The sequence below is a fragment of the Hemitrygon akajei genome, chromosome 1 (assembly GCF_048418815.1).
Source record: "Hemitrygon akajei chromosome 1, sHemAka1.3, whole genome shotgun sequence".
NCBI lineage: Eukaryota > Metazoa > Chordata > Chondrichthyes > Myliobatiformes > Dasyatidae > Hemitrygon > Hemitrygon akajei.
In genome coordinates this window covers 182,941,549-182,964,132 of record NC_133124.1, presented here as the reverse complement: position 1 = coordinate 182,964,132, position 22,584 = coordinate 182,941,549, and positions in this window count along the sequence as shown.

Here is a 22,584-nt window from a genome sequence, read left to right as displayed (position 1 = left end):
TCCCCCTCTCCCCACAGCCCCGTATCAAGCCCCAAACTAATCCCACTGTCCCTCTCTCCCCACAGCCCTGTATCAGTCCCCAGTCTAATCACACTGTCCCATTCTCCCCAGAGACCTGTGTCGGTCACCAAACTAATCTCACTGTCCCTCTCTCCCCACAGCCCTGTATAAATCCCCAAACTGTTCCCACTGTTCCACTCTCCCCACAGCCCTATATCCGTCCTCAAACTAATCCCAATGTCCTACTCTCCTCACAGCCCTGTATCAATACCCAAACTAATCCCACTATCCTTCTCTCTCCACAGCCCTGTATCAGTCCCCAAACTAATCCCACTGTCCCACTCTTCCCACAGCCCTGTATCAGTCCCCAAACTAATCCCACTGTCCCACTCTCCGCACAGCCCAGTATCAATCCCCAAACTAATCCCATTGTCCCAATCTCTCCCCAGAGCCCTGTATCAATCCACAAACTAATACCACTGTCCCACTCTCCCCACAGCCCCGTATCAATCCCCATACTATATGCACTGTCCCACTCTCCCCACAGCCCCGTATCAATCCCCAAACTAATCCCATTGCCCTACTCTCTCCCCACAGCCCTCAAACAGTCCCCAAACTAATCCCACTGTCACACTCTCTCCACAGCCCTGTATCAATCCCCAAACTAATCCCACTGTCCCACTCTCCTCACAGCCCTGTATCAGTTCCCAGACTAATCCCACTGTCCTACTCTCCTCACAGCCCTGTATCAGTACCCAAATTAATCCCACTGTCCTACTCTCTCCACAGCCCTGTATCAGTCCCCAAACTAATCCCACTGTCCCACTCTTCCCACAGCCCTGTATCAGTCCCCAAACTAATCCCACTGTCCCACTCTCCGCACAGCCCAGTATCAATCCCCAAACTAATCCCATTGTCCCAATCTCTCCCCAGAGCCCTGTATCAATCCACAAACTAATACCACTGTCCCACTCTCCCCACAGCCCCGTATCAATCCCCATACTATACCCACTGTCCCACTCTCCCCACAGCCCCGTATCAATCCCCAAACTAATCCCATTGCCCTACTCTCTCCCCACAGCCCTCAAACAGTCCCCAAACTAATCCCACTGTCACACTCTCCCCACAGCCCTGTATCAATCCCCAAACTAATCCCACTGTCCCACTCTCCTCACAGCCCTGTATCAGTTCCCAGACTAATCCCACTGTCCTACTCTCCTCACAGCCCTGTATCAGTACCCAAATTAATCCCACTGTCCTACTCTCTCCACAGCCCTGTATCAGTCTTCAAACTGATCCCACTGGCCCACTCTCCCCACAGCCCTGTCTCAGTCCCCAGACTAATCCCACTGTCCCACACTCTCCAAAGCCCTGTATCAATCCCCAAACTAATCCCACTGTCCCACTCTCCCCACAGCCCTGTATCAATCCCCAAACTAATCCCACAGTCCCAGTCCCCACAGCCGTATCAATCCCCAAACTATACCCATTGTCCCACTCTCTCCCCACAGCCCTGTATCAATCCCCAAACTAATCCCACTGTCCCACTCTCCCCACAGCCCCGTATCAGTACTCAAACAAATCCCACTGTCCTACTCTCTCCACAGCCCTCTATTAGTCCTCAAACTGATCCCACTGGCCCACTCTACGCACAGCCCTGTCTCAGTCCCCAGACTAATCCCACTGTCCCACACTCTCCAAAGCCCTGTATCAATCCCCAAACTAATCCCACTGTCCCCCTCTCCCCACAGCCCCGTATCAAGCCCCAAACTAATCCCACTGTCCCTCTCTCCCCACAGCCCTGTATCAGTCCCCAGACTAATCCCACTGTCCCATTCTCCCCAGAGACCTGTGTCGGTCACCAAACTAATCTCACTGTCCCACTCTCCCCACAGCCCTGTATAAATCCCCAAACTGTTCCCACTGTTCCACTCTCCCCACAGCCCTGTATCCATCCTCAAACTAATCCCAATGTCCTACTCTCCTCACAGCCCTGTATCAATACCCAAACTAATCCCACTGTCCTTCTCTCTCCACAGCCCTGTATCAGTCCCCAAACTAATCCCACTGTCCCACTCTCCCCACAGCCCTGTATCAGTCCCCAAACTAATCCCACTGTCCCACTCTCCCCACAGCCCTGTATCCATCCCCAAACTAATCCCAATGTCCTACTCTCCTCACAGCCCTGTATCAATCCCCAAACTAATCCCACTGTCCCACACTCCACACAGCCCTGTATCTGTCCCCAGACTAATACCACTGTCCCACTCTCTCCCCAGAGCCCTGTATCAGTCCCCAAACTAATCCCACAGTCCCACTCTCCCCACAGCCCTGCATCAGTCACCAAACTAATCCCAATATCCCATTCTCTCCCCACAGCCCTGTATCAATCCCTGAACTAATCCCAAAGTCCCACTCTCCCGACAGTCCTGTATTAGTCACCAAACTAATCCCACTATCCCACTCTCTCCGCACAGCCCTGTATCAATCCCCAAACTAATACCACTGTCCCACTCTCTCCCCACAGCCCTGTATCAATCCCCACACTAATCCCACTGTCCCCCTCTCCCCACAGCCCCGTATCAGTCCCCAGACTAATCCCACTGTCCCACACTCTCCAAGGCCCAGTATCAATCCCCAATCAAATCCCACTGTCCCACTCTCCCCACAGCCCTGCATCAGTCCCCAGACTAATCCCACTGTCCCATTCTCCACACAGACCTGTGTCGGTCACCAAACTAATCCCACTGTCCCACAATCCCCACAGCCCTGTATCAGTCCCCAAACTAATCCCACTGTCCCACTCTCCCCACAGCCCTTTATCAGTCCACAAACAAATCCCATTGTCCCATTCTCCCCACAGCCCCGTAACAATCCCCAGACTAAACCCATTGTCCCATTCTCTCCCCACAGCCCCGTATCAATCCCCAGACTATACCCATTGTCCCACTCTCCCCACAGCCCCGTATCAATCCCCAAACTAATCCCATTGTCCCAATCTCTCCCCAGAGCCGTGTATCAATCCCTAAACTAATACCACTGACCCACTCTCCCCACAGCCCCGTATCAATCCCCAGACTAAACCCATTGTCCCATTCTCTCCCCACAGCCCTGTATCAATCCCCGAACTAATCCCACTGTCCCACTCTCCCTACAGTCCAGTATCAGTCACCAAACTAATCCCCTTGCCCTACTCACCCCACAGCCCTGTATCAATCCCCAAACTAATCCCACTGTCCCACTCTCCCCACAGCCCTGTATCAAACCCCAAACTAATCCCATTGTCCCAATCTCCCCACAGCCCTTTATCTGTCCCCAAACAAATCCCATTGTCCCACTCTCCCCTCAGCCCCGTAACAATCCCAAAACGAATCCCCTTGCCCTACTCACCCCACAGCCCTGTATCAATCCCCAAATTAATCCCACTGTCCCACTCTCCCCACAGCCCCGTATCAATCCCCAAACTAATCCCATTGTCCCAATCTCCCCCCAGAGCCCTGTATCAATCCCCAAACTAATACCACTGTCCCACTCTCCCCACAGCCCCGTATCAATCCCCAGACTATACCCATTGTCCCACTCTCTCCCCACAGCCCTGTATCAATCCCCAAACTTATCCCACTGTCCCACTCTCCCCACAGCCCCGTATCAATCCCCAAACTAATCCCATTGCCCTACTCTCTCCCCACAGCCCTGTAACAGTCCCCAAACTAATCCCACTGTCACACTCTCCCCACAGCCCTGTATCAATCCCCAAACTAATCCCACTGTCCCACTCTCCTCACAGCCCTGTATCAATTCTCAGACTAATCCCACTGTCCTACTCTCCTCACAGACCTGTATCAGTACCCAAACTAATCCCACTGTCCTACTCTCTCCACAGCCCTGTATCAGTCCTCAAACTGATCCCACTGGCCCACTCTCCCCACAGCCCTGTCTCAGTCCCCAGACTAATCCCAGTGTCCCACACTCTCCAAAGCCCTGTATCAATCCCCAAACTAATCCCACTGGCCCACTCTCCCCACAGCCCTGTCTCAGTCCCCAGCCTAATCCCACTGTCCCACACTCTCCAAAGCCCTGTATCAATCCCCAAACTAATCCCACTGTCCCACTCTCCCCACAGCCCTGTATCAATCCCCAAACTAATCCCACTGTCCCACTCTCTCCGCACAGCCCTGTATCAATCCCCAAACTAATCCCACAGTCCCACTGTCCCCACAGCCGTATCAATCCCCAAACTATACCCATTGTCCCACTCTCTCCCCACAGCCCTGTATCAATCCCCAAACTAATCCCACTGTCCCACTCTCCCCACAGCCCTGTCTCAGTCCTCAAACTGATCACACTGGCCCACTCTCCGCACAGCCCTGTCTCAGTCCCCAGACTAATCCCACTGTCCCACACTCTCCAAAGCCCTGTATCAATCCCCAAACTAATCCTACTGTCCCCCTCTCCCCACAGACCCGTATCAAGCCCCAAACTAATCCCACTGTCCCTCTCTCCCCACAGCCCTGTATCAGTCCCCAGACTAATCCCACTGTCCCATTCTCCCCAGAGACCTGTGTCGGTCACCAAACTAATCTCACTGTCCCACTCTCCCCACAGCCCTGTATAAATCCCCAAACTGTTCCCACTGTTCCACTCTCCCCACAGCCCTGTATCCATCCTCAAACTAATCCCAATGTCCTACTCTCCTCACAGCCCTGTATCAATACCCAAACTAATCCCACTGTCCTTCTCTCTCCACAGCCCTGTATCAGTCCCCAAACTAATCCCACTGTCCCACTCTCCCCACAGCCCTGTAACAGTCCCCAAAGTAATCCCACTGTCCCACTCTCCCCACAGCCCTGTATCCATCCCCAAACTAATCCCAATGTCCTACTCTCCTCACAGCCCTGTATCAATCCCCAAACTAATCCCACTGTCCCACACTCCACACAGCCCTGTATCTGTCCCCAGACTAATACCACTGTGCCACTCTCTCCCCAGAGCCCTGTATCAGTACCCAAACTAATCCCACAGTCCCACTCTCCCCACAGCCCTGCATCAGTCACCAAACTAATCCCAATGTCCCATTCTCTCCCCACAGCCCTGTATCAATCCCCGAACTAATCCCATTGTCCCACTCTCCCGACAGTCCTGTATCAGTCACCAAACTAATCCCACTATCCCACTCTCTCCGCACAGCCCTGTATCAATCCCCAAACTAATACCACTGTCCCACTCTCTCCCCACAGCCCTGTATCAATCCCCACACTAATCCCACTGTCCTGCTCTCCCCACAGCCCCGTATCAGTCCCCAGACTAATCCAACTGTCCCACACTCTCCAAAGCCCAGTATCAATCCCCAATCTAATCCCACTGTCCCACTCTCCCCACAGCCCTGCATCAGTCCCCAGACTAATCCCACTGTCCCATTCTCCACACAGACCTGTGTCGGTCACCAAACTAATCCCACTGTCCCACTATCCCCACAGCCCTGTATCAGTCCCCAAACTAATCCCACTGTCCCACTCTCCCCACAGCCCTTTATCAGTCCCCAAACAAATCCCATTGTCCCACTCTCCCCACAGCCCCGTATCAATCCCCAAACTAATCCCATTGTCCCAATCTCTCCCCAGAGCCCTGTATCAATCCCGAAACTAATCCCACTGTCCCCCTCTCCCCACAGCCCCGTATCAAGCCCCAAACTAATCCCACTGTCCCTCTCTCCCCACAGCCCTGTATCAGTCCCCAGACTAATCCCACTGTCCCATTCTCCCCAGAGACCTGTGTCGGTCACCAAACTAATCTCACTGTCCCACTCTCCCCACAGCCCAGTATAAATCCCCAAACTGTTCCCACTGTCCCACTCTCCCCACAGCCCTGTATCCATCCTCAAACTAATCCCAATGTCCTACTCTCCTCACATCTCTGTATCAATACCCAAACTAATCCCACTGTCCTTCCCTCTCCACAGCCCCGTATGAGTCCCCAAACTAATCCCACTGTCCCACTCTCCCCACAGCCCTGTATCAGTCCCCAAACTAATCCCACTGTCCCACTCTCCCCACAGCCCTGTATCCATCCCCAAACTAATCCCAATGTCCTACTCTCCTCACAGCCCTGTATCAGTCCCCAAACTAATCCCACTGTCCCACTCTCCCCACAGCCCTGTATCCATCCCCAAACTAATCCCAGTTTCCCACTCTCCTCACAGCCCTGTATCTGTCCCCAGACTAATACCACTGTCCCCCTCTCCCCACAGCCCTGTATCAATCCCCAAACTAATCCCACTGTCCCCCTTTCCGCACAGCCCCGTACCAGTCCCTAGTCTAATCCCACAGTCCCACACTCTCCAAAGCCCTGTATCAATCCCCAATCTAATCCGACTGTCCCACTCTCCCCACAGCCCTGCATCAGTCCCCAGACTAATCCCACTGTCCCACTCTCCCCACAGTCCTTTATGTCCCCAAACAAATCCCATTCTCCCACTCTCCCCACAGCCCCGTAACAATCCCAAAACTAATCCCATTGCCCTACTCACCCCACAGCCCTGTATCAATCCCCACACTAATCCCACTGTCCCACTCTCTCCGCACAGCCCTGTATCAATCCCCAAATTAATCCCACTGTCCCACTCTCCCCACAGCCCCGTATCAATCCCCAAACTAATCCCATTGTCCCAATCTCTCCCCAGAGCCCTGTATCAATCCCCAAACTAATACCACTGTCCCACTCTCCCCACAGCCCCGTATCAATCCCCGGACTAAACCCATTGACCCACTCACTCCCCACAGCCCTGTATCAATCCCCAAACTAATCCCACGGTCCCACTCTCCGCACAGCCCTGTCTCAGTCCCCAGACTAATACCACTGTCCCACACTCTCCAAAGCCCTGTATCAATCCCCAAACTAATCCCACTGCCCCCCTCTCCCACCAGCCCCGTATCAATCCCCAAACTAATCCCACTGTCCCTCTCTCCCCACAGCCCTGTATCAGTCCCCAAACTAATCCCACTGTCCCATTCTCCCCAGAGACCTGTATCAATCCCCAAACTAATCCCACAGTCCCCCTGTCCCCACAGCCGTATCAATCCCCAAACTAAACCCATTGTCCCACTCTCTCCCCATAGCCCTGTATCAATCCCCAAACTAATCCCACTGTCCCACTCTCCCCACAGCCCCGTATCAGTCCTCAAACTAATCCCACTGTCCTACTCTCTCCACAGCCCTGTATCAGTCCTCAAACTGATCCCACTGGCCCACTCTCCGCACAGCCCTGTCTCAGTCCCCAGACTAATCCAACTGTCCCACACTCTCCAAAGCCCAGTATCAATCCCCAATCTAATCCCACTGTCCCACTCTCCCCACAGCCCTGCATCAGTCCCCAGACTAATCCCACTGTCCCATTCTCCACACAGACCTGTGTCGGTCACCAAACTAATCCCACTGTCCCACTATCCCCACAGCCCTGTATCAGTCCCCAAACTAATCCCACTGTCCCACTCTCCCCACAGCCCTTTATCAGTCCCCAAACAAATCCCATTGTCCCACTCTCCCCACAGCCCCGTATCAATCCCCAAACTAATCCCATTGTCCCAATCTCTCCCCAGAGCCCTGTATCAATCCCTAAACTAATACCACTGTCCCACTCTCCCCACAGCCCCGTATCAATCCCCAGACTAAACCCATTGTCCCACTCTCTCCCCACAGCCCTGTATCAATCCCCAAACTAATCCCACTGTCCCACTCTCCCCACAGCCCCGTATCAATCCCCAAACTAATCCCATTGCCCTACTCTCTCCCCACAGCCCAGTAACAGTCCCCAAACTAATCCCACTGTCACACTGTCCCCACAGCCCTTTATCATTCCCCAAACTAATCCCACTGTCCCACTCTCCTCACAGCCCTGTATCAGTTCCCAGACTAATCCCACTGTCCTACTCTCCTCACAGCCCTGTATCAGTACCCAAACTAATCCCACTGTCCTACTGTCTCCACAGCCCTGTTTCAGTCCTCAAACTGATCCCACTGGCCCACTCTCCCCACAGCCCTGTCTCAGTCCCCAGACTAATCCCACTGTCCCACACTCTCCAAAACACTGTATCAATCCCCAAAATAATCCCAATGGCCCACTCTCCCCACAGCCCTGTCTCAGTCCCCAGACTAATCCCACTGTCCCACACTCTCCAAAGCCCTGTATCAATCCCCAAACTAATCCCACTGTCCCACTCTCCCCACAGCCCTGTATCAATCCACAAACTAATCGCACTGTCCCACTCTCTCCGCACAGCCCTGTATCAATCCCCAAACTAATCCCACAGTCCCACTGTCCCCACAGCCGTATCAATCCCCAAACTAAAACCATTGTCCCACTCTCTCCCCATAGCCCTCTATCAATCCCCAAACTAATCCCACTGTCCCACTCTCCCCACAGGCCCGTATCAGTCCTCAAACTAATCCCACTGTCCCACTCTCCCCACAGCCCTGTATCAGTCCTCAAACTGATCCCACTGTCCCACTCTCCGCACAGCCCTGTCTCAGTCCCCAGACTAATCCCACTGTCCCACACTCTCCAAAGCCCTGTATCAATCCCCAAACTAATCCCACTGTCCCCCTCTCCCCACAGCCCCGTATCAAGCCCCAAACTAATCCCACTGTCCCTCTCTCCCCACAGCCCTGTATCAGTCCCCAGACTAATCCCACTGTCCCATTCTCCCCAGAGACCTGTGTCGGTCACCAAACTAATCTCACTGTCCCACTCTCCCCACAGCCCTGTATAAATCCCCAAACTGTTCCCACTGTCCCACTCTCCCCACAGCCCTGTATCCATCCTCAAACTAATCCCAATGTCCTACTCTCCTCACATCTCTGTATCAATACCCAAACTAATCCCACTGTCCTTCCCTCTCCACAGCCCCGTATGAGTCCCCAAACTAATCCCACTGTCCCACTCTCCCCACAGCCCTGTATCAGTCCCCAAACTAATCCCACTGTCCCACTCTCCCCACAGCCCTGTATCCATCCCCAAACTAATCCCAATGTCCTACTCTCCTCACAGCCCTGTATCAGTCCCCAAACTAATCCCACTGTCCCACTCTCCCCACAGCCCTGTATCCATCCCCAAACTAATCCCAGTGTCCCACTCTCCTCACAGCCCTGTATCTGTCCCCAGACTAATACCACTGTCCCACTCTCCCCACAGCCCTGCATCAGTCACCAAACTAATCCCAATGTCCCATTCTCTCCCCACAGCCCTGTATCAATCCCCGAACTAATCCCACTGTCCCACTCTCCCGACAGTCCTGTAACAGTCACCAAACTAATTCCACTATCCCACTCTCTCCGCACAGCCCTGTATCAATCCCCAAACTAATACCACTGTCCCACTCTCTCCCCACAGCCCTGTATCAATCCCCAAACTAATCCCACTGTCCCCCTTTCCGCACAGCCCCGTATCAGTCCCCAGTCTAATCCCACAGTCCCACACTCTCCAAAGCCCTGTATCAATCCCCAATCTAATCCCACTGTCCCACTCTCCCCACAGCCCTGCATCAGTCCCCAGACTAATCCCACTGTCCCACTCTCCCCACAGTCCTTTATGTCCCCAAACAAATCCCATTCTCCCACTCTCCCCACAGCCCCGTAACAATCCCAAAACTAATCCCATTGCCCTACTCACCCCACAGCCCTGTATCAATCCCCACACTAATCCCACTGTCCCACTCTCTCCGCACAGCCCTGTATCAATCCCCAAATTAATCCCACTGTCCCACTCTCCCCACAGCCCCGTATCAATCCCCAAACTAATCCCATTGTCCCAATCTCTCCCCAGAGCCCTGTATCAATCCCCAAACTAATACCACTGTCCCACTCTCCCCACAGCCCCGTATCAATCCCCGGACTAAACCCATTGACCCACTCACTCCCCACAGCCCTGTATCAATCCCCAAACTAATCCCACGGTCCCACTCTCCGCACAGCCCTGTCTCAGTCCCCAGACTAATACCACTGTCCCACACTCTCCAAAGCCCTGTATCAATCCCCAAACTAATCCCACTGCCCCCCTCTCCCACCAGCCCCGTATCAATCCCCAAACTAATCCCACTGTCCCTCTCTCCCCACAGCCCTGTATCAGTCCCCAAACTAATCCCACTGTCCCATTCTCCCCAGAGACCTGTATCAATCCCCAAACTAATCCCACAGTCCCCCTGTCCCCACAGCCGTATCAATCCCCAAACTAAACCCATTGTCCCACTCTCTCCCCATAGCCCTGTATCAATCCCCAAACTAATCCCACTGTCCCACTCTCCCCACAGCCCCGTATCAGTCCTCAAACTAATCCCACTGTCCTACTCTCTCCACAGCCCTGTATCAGTCCTCAAACTGATCCCACTGGCCCACTCTCCGCACAGCCCTGTCTCAGTCCCCAGACTAATACCACTGTCCCACACTCTCCAAAGACCTGTATCAATCCCCAAACTAATCCCACTGTCCCCCTCCCCCCCCCCCGCAGCCCCGTATCAAGCCCCAAACTAATCCCACTGTCCCTCTCTCCCCACAGCCCTGTATCAGTCCCCAGACTAATCCCACTGTTCCATTCTCCCCAGAGACCTGTGTCGGTCACCAAACGAATCTCACTGTCCCACTCTCCCCACAGCCCTGTATAAATCCCCAAACTGTTCCCACTGTCCCACCCTCCCCACAGCCCTGTTTCCGTCCTCAAACTAATCCCAATGTCCTACTCTCCTCACAGCTCTGTATCAATACCCAAACTAATCCCACTGTCCTTCTCTCTCCACAGCCCCGTATGAGTCCCCAAACGAATCCCACTGTCCCACTCTCCCCACAGCCCTGTATCAATCCCCAAACTAATCCCACTGTCCCACTCTCCCCACAGCCCTGTATCCATCCCCAAACTAATCCCAGTGTCCCACTCTCCTCACAGCCCTGTATCTGTCCCCAGACTAATACCACTGTCCCACTCTCTCCCCAGAGCCCTGTATCAGTCCCCAAACTAATCCCACAGTCCCACTCTCCCCACAGCCCTGCATCAGTCACCAAACTAATCCCAATGTCCCATTCTCTCCCCACAGCCCTGTATCAATCCCCAAACTAATCCCACTGTCCCACTCTCCCGACAGTCCTGTATCAGTCACCAAACTAATCCCACTATCCCACTCTCTCCGCACAGCCCTGTATCAATCCCCAAACTAATACCACTGTCCCACTCTCTCCCCACAGCCCTGTATCAATCCCCAAACTAATCCCACTGTCCCCCTCTCCGCACAGCCCCGTATCAGTCCCCAGTCTAATCCCACAGTCCCACACTCTCCAAAGCCCTGTATCAATCCCCAATCTAATCCCACTGTCCCACTCTCCCCACAGCCCTGCATCAGTCCCCAGACTAATCCCACTGTCCCACTCTCCCCACAGTCCTTTATGTCCCCAAACAAATCCCATTCTCCCACTCTCCCCACAGCCCCGTAACAATCCCAAAACTAATCCCATTGCCCTACTCACCCCACAGCCCTGTATCAATCCCCAAATTAATCCCACTGTCCCACTCTCCCCTCAGCCCCGTATCAATCCCCAAACTAATCCCATTGTCCCAATCTCTCCCCAGAGCCCTGTATCAATCCCCAAACTAATACCACTGTCCCACTCTCCCCACAGCCCCGTATCAATCCCCGGACTAAACCCATTGACCAACTCACTCCCCACAGCCCTGTATCAATCCCCAAACTAATCCCACGGTCCCACTCTCCGCACAGCCCTGTCTCAGTCCCCAGACTAATCCCACTGTCCCATTCTCCCCAGAGACCTGTATCAATCCCAAAACTAATCCCACTGCCCCCCTCTCCCACCAGCCCCGTATCAAGCCCCAAACTAATCCCACTGTCCCTCTCTCCCCACAGCCCTGTATCAGTCCCCAAACTAATCCCACTGTCCCATTCTCCCCAGAGACCTGTATCAATCCACAAACTAATCGCACTGTCCCACTCTCTCCGCACAGCCCTGTATCAATCCCCAAACTAATCCCACAGTCCCACTGTCCCCACAGCCGTATCAATCCCCAAACTAAACCCATTGTCCCACTCTCTCCCCATAGCCCTGTATCAATCCCCAAACTAATCCCACTGTCCCACTCTCCCCACAGCCCCGTATCAGTCCTCAAACTAATCCCACTGTCCCACACTCTCCAAGGCCCTGTATCAATCCCCAAACTAATCCCACTGTCCCCCTCTCCCCACAGCCCCGTATCAAGCCCCAAACTAATCCCACTGTCCCTCTCTCCCCACAGCCCTGTATCAGTCCCCAGACTAATCCCACTGTCCCATTCTCCCCAGAGACCTGTGTCGGTCACCAAACTGTTCCCACTGTCCCACTCTCCCCACAGCCCTGTATCCATCCTCAAACTAATCCCAATGTCCTACTCTCCTCACAGCTCTGTATCAATACCCAAACTAATCCCACTGTCCTTCTCTCTCCACAGCCCCGTATGAGTCCCCAAACTAATCCCACTGTCCCACTCTCCCCACAGCCCTGTATCAGTCCCCAAACTAATCCCACTGTCCCACTCTCCCCACAGCCCTGTATCCATCCCCAAACTAATCCCAATGTCCTACTCTCCTCACAGCCCTGTATCAGTCCCCAAACTAATCCCACAGTCCCACTCTCCGCACAGCCCTGCATCAGTCACCAAACTAATCCCAATGTCCCATTCTCTCCCCACAGCCCTGTATCAATCCCCGAACTAATCCCACTGTCCCACTCTCCCGACAGTCCTGTATCAGTCACCAAACTAATCCCACTATCCCACTCTCTCCGCACAGCCCTGTATCAATCCCCAAACTAATACCACTGTCCCACTCTCTCCCCACAGCCCTGTATCAATCCCCAAACTAATCCCACTGTCCCCCTCTCCGCACAGCCCCGTATCAGTCCCCAGTCTAATCCCACAGTCCCACACTCTCCAAAGCCCTGTATCAATCCCCAATCTAATCCCACTGTCCCACTCTCCCCACAGTCCTTTATGTCCCCAAACAAATCCCATTCTCCCACTCTCCCCACAGCCCCGTAACAATCCCAAAACTAATCCCATTCCCCTACTCACCCCACAGCCCTGTATCAATCCCCAAACTAATCCCAATGTCCCACGCTCTCCGCACAGCCCTGTATCAATCCCCAAATTAATCCCACTGTCCCACTCTCCCCAGAGCCCTGTATCAATCCCCAAACTAATACCACTGTCCCACTCTCCCCACAGCCCCGTATCAATCCCCGGACTAAACCCATTGACCCACTCACTCCCCACAGCCCTGTATCAATCCCCAAACTAATCCCACTGCCCCCCTCTCACACCAGCCCCGCATCAAGCCCCAAACTAATCCCACTGTCCCTCTCTCCCCACAGCCCTGTATCAGTCCCCAAACTAATCCCACTGTCCCATTCTCCCCAGAGACCTGTATCAATCCACAAACTAATCGCACTGTCCCACTCTCTACGCACAGCCCTGTATCAATCCCCAAACTAATCCCACAGTCCCACTGTCCCCACAGCCGTATCAATCCCCAAACTAAACCCATTGTCCCACTCTCTCCCCATAGCCCTGTATCAATCCCCAAACTAATCCCACTGTCCCACTCTCCCCACAGCCCCGTATCAGTACTCAAACTAATCCCACTGTCCTACTCTCTCCACAGCCCTGTATCAGTCCTCAAACTGATCCCACTGGCCCACACTCCGCACAGCCCTGTCTCAGTCCCCAGACTAATCCCACTGTCCCACACTCTCCAAAGCCCTGTATCAATCCCCAAACTAATCCCACATTCCCCCTCTCCCCACAGCCCCGTATCAAGCCCCAAACTAATCCCACTGTCCCTGTCTCCCCACAGCCCTGTATCAGTCCCCAGACTAATCCCACTGTCCCATTCTCCCCAGAGACCTGTGTCGGTCACCAAACTAATCTCACTGTCCCACTCTCCCCACAGCCCTGTATAAATCCCCAAACTGTTCCCACTGTCCCACTCTCCCCACAGCCCTGTATCCATCCTCAAACTAATCCCAATGTCCTACTCTCCTCACAGCTCTGTATCAATACCCAAACTAATCCCACTGTCCTTCTCTCTCCACAGCCCCGTATGAGTCCCCAAACTAATCCCACTGTCCCACTCTCCCCACAGCCCTGTATCAGTCCCCAAACTAATCCCACTGTCCCACTCTCCCCACAGCCCTGTATCCATCCCCAAACTAATCCCAATGTCCTACTCTCCTTACAGCCCTGTATCAGTCCCCAAACTAATCCCACTGTCCCACTCTCCCCACAGCCCTGTATCCATCCCCAAACTAATCCCAGTGTCCCACTCTCCTCACAGCCCTGTATCAGTTCCCAGACTAATCCCACTGTCCTACTCTCCTCACAGCCCTGTATCAGTACCCAAACTAATCCCACTGTCCTACTCTCTCCACAGCCCTGTATCAGTCCTCAAACTGATCCCACTGGCCCACTCTCCCCACAGCCCTGTCTCAGTCCCCAGACTAATCCCAGTGTCCCACACTCTCCAAAGCCCTGTATCAATCCCCAAACTAATCCCACTGGCCCACTCTCCCCACAGCCCTGTCTCAGTCCCCAGCCTAATCCCACTGTCCCACACTCTCCAAAGCCCTGTATCAATCCCCAAACTAATCCCACTGTCCCACTCTCCCCACAGCCCTGTATCAATCCCCAAACTAATCCCACTGTCCCACTCTCTCCGCACAGCCCTGTATCAATCCCCAAACTAATCACACAGTCCCACTGTCCCCACAGCCGTATCAATCCCCAAACTATACCCATTGTCCCACTCTCTCCCCACAGCCCTGTATCAATCCCCAAACTAATCCCACTGTCCCACTCTCCCCACAGCCCCGTATCAGTACTCAAACAAATCCCACTGTCCTACTCTCTCCACAGCCCTGTATCAGTCCTCAAACTGATCACACTGGCCCACTCTCCGCACAGCCCTGTCTCAGTCCCCAGACTAATCCCACTGTCCCACACTCTCCAAAGCCCTGTATCAATCCCCAAACTAATCCTACTGTCCCCCTCTCCCCACAGACCCGTATCAAGCCCCAAACTAATCCCACTGTCGCTCTCTCCCCACAGCCCTGTATCAGTCCCCAGACTAATCCCACTGTCCCATTCTCCCCAGAGACCTGTGTCGGTCACCAAACTAATCTCACTGTCCCACTCTCCCCACAGCCCTGTATAAATCCCCAAACTGTTCCCACTGTTCCACTCTCCCCACAGCCCTGTATCCATCCTCAAACTAATCCCAATGTCCTACTCTCCTCACAGCCCTGTATCAATACCCAAACTAATCCCACTGTCCTTCTCTCTCCACAGCCCTGTATCAGTCCCCAAACTAATCCCACTGTCCCACTCTCCCCACAGCCCTGTAACAGTCCCCAAAGTAATCCCACTGTCCCACTCTCCCCACAGCCCTGTATCCATCTCCAAACTAATCCCAATGTCCTACTCTCCTCACAGCCCTGTATCAATCCCCAAACTAATCCCACTGTCCCACACTCCACACAGCCCTGTATCTGTCCCCAGACTAATACCACTGTCCCACTCTCTCCCCAGAGCCCTGTATCAGTACCCAAACTAATCCCACAGTCCCACTCTCCCCACAGCCCTGCATCAGTCACCAAACTAATCCCAATGTCCCATTCTCTCCCCACAGCCCTGTATCAATCCCCGAACTAATCCCATTGTCCCACTCTCCCGACAGTCCTGTATCAGTCACCAAACTAATCCCACTATCCCACTCTCTCCGCACAGCCCTGTATCAATCCCCAAACTAATACCACTGTCCCACTCTCTCCCCACAGCCCTGTATCAATCCCCACACTAATCCCACTGTCCCCCTCTCCCCACAGCCCCGTATCAGTCCCCAGACTAATCCAACTGTCCCACACTCTCCAAAGCCCAGTATCAATCCCCAATCTAATCCCACTGTCCCACTCTCCCCACAGCCCTGCATCAGTCCCCAGACTAATCCCACTGTCCCATTCTCCACACAGACCTGGGTCGGTTACCAAACTAATCCCACTGTCCCACTATCCCCACAGCCCTGTATCAGTCCCCAAACTAATCCCACTGTCCCACTCTCCCCACAGCCCTTTATCAGTCCCCAAACAAATCCCATTGTCCCACTCTCCCCACAGCCCCGAATCAATCCCCAAACTAATCCCATTGTCCCAATATCTCCCCAGAGCCCTGTATCAATCCCTAAACTAATACCACTGTCCCACTCTCCCCACAGCCCCGTATCAATCCCCAGACTAAACCCATTGTCCCACTCTCTCCCCACAGCCCTGTATCAATCCCCAAACTAATCCCACTGTCCCACTCTCCCCACAGCCCCGTATCAATCCCCAGACTAAACCCATTGTCCCACTCTCTCCCCACAGCCCAGTAACATTCCCCAAACTAATCCCACTGTCACACTGTCCCCACAGCCCTTTATCATTCCCCAAACTAATCCCACTGTCCCACTCTCCTCACAGCCCTGTATCAGTTCCCAGACTAATCCCACTGTCCTACTCTCCTCACAGCCCTGTATCAGTACCCAAACTAATCCCACTGTCCTACTATCTCCACAGCCCTGTTTCAGTCCTCAAACTGATCCCACTGGCCCACTCTCCCCACAGCCCTGTCTCAGTCCCCAGACTAATCCCACTGTCCCACACTCTCCAAAACACTGTATCAATCCCCAAAATAATCCCAATGGCCCACTCTCCCCACAGCCCTGTCTCAGTCCCCAGACTAATCCCACTGTCCCACACTCTCCAAAGCCCTGTATCAATCCCCAAACTAATCCCACTGTCCCACTCTCCGCACAGCCCTGTATCAATCCACAAACTAATCGCACTGTCCCACTCTCTCCGCACAGCCCTGTATCAATCCCCAAACTAATCCCACAGTCCCACTGTCCCCACAGCCGTATCAATCCCCAAACTAAAACCATTGTCCCACTCTCTCCCCATAGCCCTCTATCAATCCCCAAACTAATCCCACTGTCCCACTCTCCCCACAGGCCCGTATCAGTCCTCAAACTAATCCCACTGTCCCACTCTCCCCACAGCCCTGTATCAGTCCTCAAACTGATCCCACTGTCCCACTCTCCGCACAGCCCTGTCTCAGTCCCCAGACTAATCCCACTGTCCCACACTCTCCAAAGCCCTGTATCAATCCCCAAACTAATCCCACTGTCCCCCTCTCCCCACAGCCCCGTATCAAGCCCCAAACTAATCCCACTGTCCCACACTCTCCACAGCCCTGTATCAGTCCCCAGACTAATCCCACTGTCCCATTCTCCCCAGAGACCTGTGTCGGTCACCAAACTAATCTCACTGTCCCACTCTCCCCACAGCCCTGTATAAATCCCCAAACTGTTCCCACTGTCCCACTCTCCCCACAGCCCTGTATCCATCCTCAAACTAATCCCAATGTCCTACTCTCCTCACATCTCTGTATCAATACCCAAACTAATCCCACTGTCCTTCCCTCTCCACAGCCCCGTATGAGTCCCCAAACTAATCCCACTGTCCCACTCTCCCCACAGCCCTGTATCAGTCCCCAAACTAATCCCACTGTCCCACTCTCCCCACAGCCCTGTATCCATCCCCAAACTAATCCCAATGTCCTACTCTCCTCACAGCCCTGTATCAGTCCCCAAACTAATCCCACTGTCCCACTCTCCCCACAGCCCTGTATCCATCCCCAAACTAATCCCAGTGTCCCACTCTCCTCACAGCCCTGTATCTGTCCCCAGACTAATACCACTGTCCCACTCTCTCCCCAGAGCCCTGTATCAGTCCCCAAACTAATCCCACAGTCCCACTCTCCCCACAGCCCTGCATCAGTCACCAAACTAATCCCAATGTCCCATTCTCTCCCCACAGCCCTGTATCAATCCCCGAACTAATCCCACTGTCCCACTCTCCCGACAGTCCTGTATCAGTCACCAAACTAATCCCACTATCCCACTCTCTCCGCACAGCCCTGTATCAATCCCCAAACTAATACCACTGTCCCACTCTCTCCCCACAGCCCTGTATCAATCCCCAAACTAATCCCACTGTCCCCCTTTCCGCACAGCCCCGTATCAGTCCCCAGTCTAATCCCACAGTCCCACACTCTCCAAAGCCCTGTATCAATCCCCAATCTAATCCCACTGTCCCACTCTCCCCACAGCCCTGCATCAGTCCCCAGACTAATCCCACTGTCCCACTCTCCCCACAGTCCTTTATGTCCCCAAACAAATCCCATTCTCCCACTCTCCCCACAGCCCCGTAACAATCCCAAAACTAATCCCATTGCCCTACTCACCCCACAGCCCTGTATCAATCCCCACACTAATCCCACTGTCCCACTCTCTCCGCACAGCCCTGTATCAATCCCCAAATTAATCCCACTGTCCCACTCTCCCCACAGCCCCGTATCAATCCCCAAACTAATCCCATTGTCCCAATCTCTCCCCAGAGCCCTGTATCAATCCCCAAACTAATACCACTGTCCCACTCTCCCCACAGCCCCGTATCAATCCCCGGACTAAACCCATTGACCCACTCACTCCCCACAGCCCTGTATCAATCCCCAAACTAATCCCACTGTCCCACTCTCCCCACAGCCCCGTATCAGTCCTCAAACTAATCCCACTGTCCTACTCTCTCCACAGCCCTGTATCAGTCCTCAAACTGATCCCACTGGCCCACTCTCCGCACAGCCCTGTCTCAGTCCCCAGACTAATACCACTGTCCCACACTCTCCAAAGACCTGTATCAATCCCCAAACTAATCCCACTGTCCCCCTCCCCCCCCCCCGCAGCCCCGTATCAAGCCCCAAACTAATCCCACTGTCCCTCTCTCCCCACAGCCCTGTATCAGTCCCCAGACTAATCCCACTGTTCCATTCTCCCCAGAGACCTGTGTCGGTCACCAAACGAATCTCACTGTCCCACTCTCCCCACAGCCCTGTATAAATCCCCAAACTGTTCCCACTGTCCCACCCTCCCCACAGCCCTGTTTCCGTCCTCAAACTAATCCCAATGTCCTACTCTCCTCACAGCTCTGTATCAATACCCAAACTAATCCCACTGTCCTTCTCTCTCCACAGCCCCGTATGAGTCCCCAAACGAATCCCACTGTCCCACTCTCCCCACAGCCCTGTATCAATCCCCAAACTAATCCCACTGTCCCACTCTCCCCACAGCCCTGTATCCATCCCCAAACTAATCCCAGTGTCCCACTCTCCTCACAGCCCTGTATCTGTCCCCAGACTAATACCACTGTCCCACTCTCTCCCCAGAGCCCTGTATCAGTCCCCAAACTAATCCCACAGTCCCACTCTCCCCACAGCCCTGCATCAGTCACCAAACTAATCCCAATGTCCCATTCTCTCCCCACAGCCCTGTATCAATCCCCAAACTAATCCCACTGTCCCACTCTCCCGACAGTCCTGTATCAGTCACCAAACTAATCCCACTATCCCACTCTCTCCGCACAGCCCTGTATCAATCCCCAAACTAATACCACTGTCCCACTCTCTCCCCACAGCCCTGTATCAATCCCCAAACTAATCCCACTGTCCCCCTCTCCGCACAGCCCCGTATCAGTCCCCAGTCTAATCCCACAGTCCCACACTCTCCAAAACCCTGTATCAATCCCCAATCTAATCCCACTGTCCCACTCTCCCCACAGCCCTGCATCAGTCCCCAGACTAATCCCACTGTCCCACTCTCCCCACAGTCCTTTATGTCCCCAAACAAATCCCATTCTCCCACTCTCCCCACAGCCCCGTAACAATCCCAAAACTAATCCCATTGCCCTACTCACCCCACAGCCCTGTATCAATCCCCAAACTAATCCCACTGTCCCACTCTCTCCGCACAGCCCTGTATCAATCCCCAAATTAATCCCACTGTCCCACTCTCCCCACAGCCCCGTATCAATCCCCAAACTAATCCCATTGTCCCAATCTCTCCCCAGAGCCCTGTATCAATCCCCAAACTAATACCACTGTCCCACTCTCCCCACAGCCCCGTATCAATCCCCGGACTAAACCCATTGACCAACTCACTCCCCACAGCCCTGTATCAATCCCCAAACTAATCCCACGGTCCCACTCTCCGCACAGACCTGTCTCAGTCCCCAGACTAATACCACTGTCCCACACTCTCCAAAGCCCTGTATCAATCCCAAAACTAATCCCACTGCCCCCCTCTCCCACCAGCCCCGTATCAAGCCCCAAACTAATCCCACTGTCCCTCTCTCCCCACAGCCCTGTATCAGTCCCCAAACTAATCCCACTGTCCCATTCTTCCCAGAGACCTGTATCAATCCACAAACTAATCGCACTGTCCCACTCTCTACGCACAGCCCTGTATCAATCCCCAAACTAATCCCACAGTCCCACTGTCCCCACAGCCGTATCAGTCCCCAAACTAATCCCACTGTCCCACTCTCCCCACAGCCCTGTATCCATCCCCAAACTAATCCCAGTGTCCCACTCTCCTCACAGCCCTGTATCAGTTCCCAGACTAATCCCACTGTCCTACTCTCCTCACAGCCCTGTATCAGTACCCAAACTAATCCCACTGTCCTACTCTCTCCACAGCCCTGTATCAGTCCTCAAACTGATCCCACTGGCCCACTCTCCCCACAGCCCTGTCTCAGTCCCCAGACTAATCCCAGTGTCCCACACTCTCCAAAGCCCTGTATCAATCCCCAAACTAATCCCACTGGCCCACTCTCCCCACAGCCCTGTCTCAGTCCCCAGCCTAATCCCACTGTCCCACACTCTCCAAAGCCCTGTATCAATCCCCAAACTAATCCCACTGTCCCACTCTCCCCACAGCCCTGTATCAATCCCCAAACTAATCCCACTGTCCCACTCTCTCCGCACAGCCCTGTATCAATCCCCAAACTAATCACACAGTCCCACTGTCCCCACAGCCGTATCAATCCCCAAACTATACCCATTGTCCCACTCTCTCCCCACAGCCCTGTATCAATCCCCAAACTAATCCCACTGTCCCACTCTCCCCACAGCCCCGTATCAGTACTCAAACAAATCCCACTGTCCTACTCTCTCCACAGCCCTGTATCAGTCCTCAAACTGATCACACTGGCCCACTCTCCGCACAGCCCTGTCTCAGTCCCCAGACTAATCCCACTGTCCCACACTCTCCAAAGCCCTGTATCAATCCCCAAACTAATCCTACTGTCCCCCTCTCCCCACAGACCCGTATCAAGCCCCAAACTAATCCCACTGTCGCTCTCTCCCCACAGCCCTGTATCAGTCCCCAGACTAATCCCACTGTCCCATTCTCCCCAGAGACCTGTGTCGGTCACCAAACTAATCTCACTGTCCCACTCTCCCCACAGCCCTGTATAAATCCCCAAACTGTTCCCACTGTTCCACTCTCCCCACAGCCCTGTATCCATCCTCAAACTAATCCCAATGTCCTACTCTCCTCACAGCCCTGTATCAATACCCAAACTAATTCCACTGTCCTTCTCTCTCCACAGCCCTGTATCAGTCCCCAAACTAATCCCACTGTCCCACTCTCCCCACAGCCCTGTAACAGTCCCCAAAGTAATCCCACTGTCCCACTCTCCCCACAGCCCTGTATCCATCTCCAAACTAATCCCAATGTCCTACTCTCCTCACAGCCCTGTATCAATCCCCAAACTAATCCCACTGTCCCACACTCCACACAGCCCTGTATCTGTCCCCAGACTAATACCACTGTCCCACTCTCTCCCCAGAGCCCTGTATCAGTACCCAAACTAATCCCACAGTCCCACTCTCCCCACAGCCCTGCATCAGTCACCAAACTAATCCCAATGTCCCATTCTCTCCCCACAGCCCTGTATCAATCCCCGAACTAATCCCATTGTCCCACTCTCCCGACAGTCCTGTATCAGTCACCAAACTAATCCCACTATCCCACTCTCTCCGCACAGCCCTGTATCAATCCCCAAACTAATACCACTGTCCCACTCTCTCCCCACAGCCCTGTATCAATCCCCACACTAATCCCACTGTCCCCCTCTCCCCACAGCCCCGTATCAGTCCCCAGACTAATCCAACTGTCCCACACTCTCCAAAGCCCAGTATCAATCCCCAATCTAATCCCACTGTCCCACTCTCCCCACAGCCCTGCATCAGTCCCCAGACTAATCCCACTGTCCCATTCTCCACACAGACCTGGGTCGGTTACCAAACTAATCCCACTGTCCCACTATCCCCACAGCCCTGTATCAGTCCCCAAACTAATCCCACTGTCCCACTCTCCCCACAGCCCTTTATCAGTCCCCAAACAAATCCCATTGTCCCACTCTCCCCACAGCCCCGAATCAATCCCCAAACTAATCCCATTGTCCCAATATCTCCCCAGAGCCCTGTATCAATCCCTAAACTAATACCACTGTCCCACTCTCCCCACAGCCCCGTATCAATCCCCAGACTAAACCCATTGTCCCACTCTCTCCCCACAGCCCTGTATCAATCCCCAAACTAATCCCACTGTCCCACTCTCCCCACAGCCC